Here is a 6,000-nt window from a genome sequence, read left to right on the forward strand (position 1 = left end):
GGAGCATATAAGACTTTTAAATATACAAGGGCAGTCATAAATTAATGGACCCAATTTAATTTAACCTACCAATAATTGTCCTAAACGTGGGTGTCCAGGATCAAAGGTGAAGAACAACTTTTTGACTGCGCTGTAGCCTATTGCAGCTTCCCCAGTCACATTTAGCAACCTTTTGAAAATGTTTAGTGGTGGTTCACAGCGCTCTGCTTCTGACGGGCATCCAACAAAGACGCCATTTCCAAAATGGCTGACAGGAAAAGAACAGGCTTAAACCTTTTTTTTTTTTTTTTTTTTTTTAAATTCACCTTCAAGCAAGTATTTCAACTACAAACTGAAAATTTCACTGATTAGTAGGTTAAATTAAATAGGCCTCATTACTTTTGGACTGCCCCTTTTATTTTCCATAGGTTAGTTTTGGCACTGTCAGAGACAAGTGGCTGCTTGGAAAAGCATTTTTATTTTCATTCGTGTAGGCAGCACTTCATAACTAAGCAGGCTTATTAAACTTGTCATTTCGTGTGGAGATACATGCATGTGGAGCAAGCAGCGGACACACAAAGTTAAGAACGCTTTGTTCACCAACGCATTTTCAGAAATAGGCAACTAACACAAGATTTACTTGGTTGTGTAATTTCACACAAGAAGAGTGAGCAGGCATTACAGACAGCCAACTATTTGCATAGAAGCCGTGAAAAAGATCATTTTCTATAATATGTCCCCTTTCAAATTTTGTCCTTGACCTCATCTGTTTGTCTTCATCTCAGAACATCTTGAAGCAGCTCGTGGACGCAGCAGTCACGATGGACGCTGCAAACGTTTTCCATCGTGACATCAAGATGGAAAACGTCCTCATTGACACCAGCTCCGATTTCCCTCGTGTCTGGATCATCGATCTTGGAAACGGCGGCTTTGGAACCACTTTGGTGCACAAGAATACAGTGTTCACCTCCTGCTCTTCATTCACGTCTGCTGTTGTTCTCAGGCTGAGTCTCATCATTTATTTCTCTCTGTATGTCTTGTAGGAACCATTGACTTGGCTCCTCCAGAAGTTGCTGCATGTGGGGAGTACAAGGCCAACCCCACCACAGTTTGGCAGCTCGGGACTCTGCTCTTCGAAATTCTGCATTATGCTCCATTCGAACAGGAGGAGTTCTTCTTCAGGCGGGAAATCGACGCAAGGCTTTCTCACAGTAAGTTTAAGGATCCAGCCAGTACTGGCCATGATACTGTCAGCAGCGTTTCACTCCATGTTGTAGTTCGTAGACCGCTGAAGTTGCCATCTTCAACTTTTCCTTGCATCTGTCCTCGCAGCGGAATTATACACCACCCTCAGTTTCTACAACAACAGTTTCTTCAATTTCACTTCATGAGCTCTGGAGCGTGAGTACTGTGGGTGGGGTGAGAGTGTGAGTGGGCCCACCACTAAACGAAAAAAAAAAAGAGTAAAAGCCTACCTGTACGCCATTGTTAAGACTTGTGTGACGTCTGCATATGTAGTTGTGTTTTATATACGGTGTATTGAATGGTATTATAATGACAAATCAGGGCAGGTTGACTTAGAGGTTTTATGTTTTATTTTGGGTTTAATTCATAAGTTTGAATTCACACCAACTGGGGTTTACAACCAGCCAAACGAACCTCGGACACTTTCTTTTATACAGGGCAACTTTTTGTTCTTATTAATTTTAGTGTACATATTTACATGTATTTTGGGGCATGTATTAAATACGGCCGTGGTTTTGCCTAAAAGTTACATCCTCTCTGGGTCTCATTATAACAAACCAGGCTATTTAGTTGGGTATTGTTATTCGGACGTATACTTTTATTTAGGTGGCATGGTATCCACCTGACATCAAACGAACCCAAACACCCGGCATACCACACAGAGTGGTAGCATGGGTGCTACATAAAATTGGAGGCACCGTTGGGATTTCATTTAATTTGGAGTAGTCTAATATTCATAGTAAATAATCATAACCCTAGTCTGACCCAGAGAATCAAAATTAGTGCAAAAAAAAAAAACCTGCCTTAATCTCAAACTCGTAGCTATTCCCGTTTTAAATCATATTAAGGAGGCTGTGGGTGAACGTTTTGTCCCAAATGATACAAGTTAAGCTCTAAATTAGATGAGGTAAAACAACGCTAATAACTTTACATAGTAGGTGAAAATAATTTGATTACTACTAAATTTGTTTTAACAAGTGATCACGGTAACTACACCACGCGTGGGGATGGCTCAACTGAAGAACTGGTGCCTTGGGGAAGGCCTAGATCCAGCTTATGCTGTGCTGTTGAAAGAAGTTCCTCCAGAAGCGGAAGTGAATGTAATTGAAGAAGCACTGCAGACTATTAAAGCACTTGGGAGAGTCCGTGTGAGAGGAAGGATGTATGACCAGCAGTCTCAAACTTTAACCGTACTGTGTGAGTGCAGAGAGCAGGTCAACATGCATGTTATTCCCATGGACATCCAGCCCAAGGGATTTGCCACGCCTTGGAGAATCTTTGGATATTCTGAACAGGAAAAGGGAACCTCGGCCCAGGCCGTCCCCGTTTGTCCAAATGTGCTGCCACCTGATTCCAGTGTGTTGTCCCCATTTCAAACATCTACTCCTGAAGCCGTGGGTGACGTCTTGCAACAGACAAGCAAGCCAAACAACTCTGACTACATCTCCAACAGAAGACTGCGAACCTTCTCGGGGGTTACACCGACACCCCAAGGAGAAGAACAGTTGGAAAGCTGGATTGACCAAGCCAGATTTATGATTGAAGAATGTGAAAGACCGGAGAGAGAAAAAAGATGAGTATAATAGAAAGTGTAAAGGGTCCTGCCCTGGAGGCTTTACGATTTAATGATCCAAATGCAACGTATATTGACTACCTAAACATACTCGAGAATATGTTTGGCACTACAGAAAGTGGTGAAGAGCTTTCTTTTGGCTTCAGAATGTTATGTCAAAGCCCTCCGAGTTCCTGAGACGCATGGAGCGAGTCTTGGACAAAGTGGTCCAAAAGGGTGGATTACAGGTAACAACTATCCATAAAGCACGGCGTGACCATCTTATAAAAGGTGCTACTCAGTCTAATTTAATGATTTTAAAATCTGAAGTTGCGCGAGAGACGCGACAATCCTCCAACATTTCTGCAGTTACGAAATGAGATACGTTCAGAGGAGACGCATGAATCTGCGCGTAGCCGACTACATCAGTCCCAAGCTCTTTATGCCAAAATTGCTACAGTAACCTCAGACGCTGAGCTCAGAGACTTGAAAGACGAAATACACCAATTGAAAGCGCAAGTACACAAGCTCACTGTGCCTTCTGTCATGCCTAGTCATCCGACACCAGTTTCGGTTGAGGCTGAGAGTGCGGAAGACAAGAACATTCAAGCTCTACAGAAAGAAGTCGTCAAGCTCCAAATGCAAATATCCGCAATGTCAGTGAGGCCCAAGTACAATCCCGGAATTGGCCCCCACCAAAGAGACACATCAACGCCCCTGCAGGCAAAACCCCTTGTGGTCAGGAATGCAAGTGACTTCTTCTGTTACCGATGTGGGGAAGATGGCCATTTTTCAACTCAATGTGTTGCCCCAGAGAACTATCCTAAAGTCATACAGAAATTACTGCAAGTTCAGAGAAAGTCTAAATGCATCCAGAAATCTGATGAGGCCAAGACAAAGACAATAAATGCCACTGTCTAAAGAAGGTGTGTTAAGGCTCAGTCCCACAGCTTGCCAGATGGACTAGTCGGTCCACCGTCTACTGCCCAAGTAAAGATTAATGGCAACCCCTGCACTGCACTGATTGACAGTGGCTCCCAAGTTACCATAATCTTTGACAGCTGGTATGCTGCCAAACTGTCCCATCGACCATTGAACCCTGTGACCGGACTAGCCATTTGGGGCCTGAGTGGGTCAGAAGACAGTTACCCGTACAAGGGTTATATTCAAGTTGAGATAGAATTGCCTCAAAAGTCCAAGCCCAACACTGTCCGGCCGGTCAGTGTCCTGGCACTGGTATGTCCTGACCCTCGTTGTTCAGAAACTATACCGATCCTCAGCGGCACCAATGTTAGTGGAGTCAGGCCTTCTCACTCCAAAGTAAAAAGAAACGACATGGAGTGTGTCAACTCAGTAAAGGTACAAGTGGGAACAACCTGCCATGTCCCTTTTCCTGCCATCAAGAGTACTAGAGACAAAGACTCACCTGTGGCAGGGGTTAAATGGATCGGTCCGGGTCCTCTGATCATACTTCCTGGCACTGAGTGCATTGCTATATGCAAAGTAAATGAAAAGCAAGACATTGGAGACAGTATACTCATCACCGAACGTGCTTACTCGCCTGCTCTCCCTCCAAGTGTTCTAGTCCAGTCAACACTATTGTTTTCAAAGCTTCTAGACCCTAACAAGTTCCTGGTGCGTTTGCAAAATTAATCCCTAAAACCAACCGCCATCCCAATAGGGACTGTCCTCGCTCATTTGTATGTTGCTGATGTGGTAACAGATACTTCAAGTCCCCATAGGGAAACTGTCCCAGCTATGGACCTCTGTCATGTCGTTCTTTGTTTGACTTCAGGGACTCCCGTAACAGCGAGGAATGGAAAGTAAGACTCAGCCAAACACTTGCCCAGCACCCCAGTGTATTTTCTATTGAGGAATGGGATGTAGGTTTGGCAAAAGGAGGATAGCATCACATTTGTTTAAGCGATAACACTCCTTTCAGAGAGAGGTCCCGCCGCATTGCTCCTGCTGACATGGATGATCTCTGGTGGCACCTTCAAGGGCTGCTGGCGGCTGGGATCATAAAAGAGTTCAGGAGTCCACAAGCTTCGCCCATTGTCTTAGGACATACAAAGAATGGTCAACTTCGTATGTGTATCGACTATCGCACCCTGAATCACAGAACCATCCCAGATCAGTACACTGTGCCCCGCATCAACGATGCCCTTGATTGCTTGGCCGGCAGCAAGTGGTTTTCTGTGTTAGACCTGCGCAGCGGCTATTATGAAATTCCGATGGCCGCAGAGGACAAGGAGAAGACTGCCTTCATATGTCCTATGGGATTCTTCCAGTTTGAACAGATGCCACAGGGAATCACAGGGGCCCATGCGACATTTCAGCGACGAATGGAAAAAGCCGTTGGTGACATCCACCTGCTTGAAGTAATTGTTTACATGGATGATTTGATCGTGTGTGGTAAAACTTTGGAGGAACATGAAAAAAGACTCAAGGTAATTATGCGTCTGGAAGAAGCAGGTCTCAAGTTGTCTCTCGACAAGTTTCAGTTTTGCCGCACCCAAGTCACTTACGTTGGACATATTGTGTCAGAGCGTGGTATTGCCAGAGACCTAGCCAAAGTTGATGCTGTGATGAGGTGGAAGCAACCCACAGATCTCCCATTGCTGCAGTCCTTTCTGGGGTTCTGTAGCTACTCCCGCACATTTATTAAAAACTACTCCATCATAGTTTGACCACTCACAGAACTGTGCAGAGGGTATCCTCCAACACAAAAGAGAAGAAATTCCACTCCGTCACCTGACCAGACCTACTACAAGGTCAAAGAGCCCTTTGGTGACCGGTGGGATGAGTCCTGCTCAGAAGCATTTCAGACAATCATTCAGTGCCTCACAAATTCACCGGTTCCAACCAAATCCTACATGCTTCACATTGATGCCAGTTTCCATGGTTTCGGCGCTGTCCTCTACCAAGAGTATCCGGAAGGCTTAAGACCTGTTGCTTTCGCAAGTCGCAAGTTGAGTGCTTCAGAGAAAAACTACCCTGTGCACCATCTCAAGTTTTTGGCGCTCAAGTGGGCTGTGGTTGACAAGTTCCACGATTACCTATATGGAGCTAATTTTACTGTGAGAACCGATAACAACCCCCTCATATATTCTATCGACAGCAAAACTAAATGCTACGGGCCATCGTTGGCTATCAGCTCTTTCTACATAGATGCGGATTCACTGTCATGCAATCCCCTTCCTTCTACCGAGGAAGGTTGGCAG

This window comes from Phyllopteryx taeniolatus, unplaced genomic scaffold (genome assembly GCF_024500385.1).
Source record: "Phyllopteryx taeniolatus isolate TA_2022b unplaced genomic scaffold, UOR_Ptae_1.2 contig_39, whole genome shotgun sequence".
NCBI lineage: Eukaryota > Metazoa > Chordata > Actinopteri > Syngnathiformes > Syngnathidae > Phyllopteryx > Phyllopteryx taeniolatus.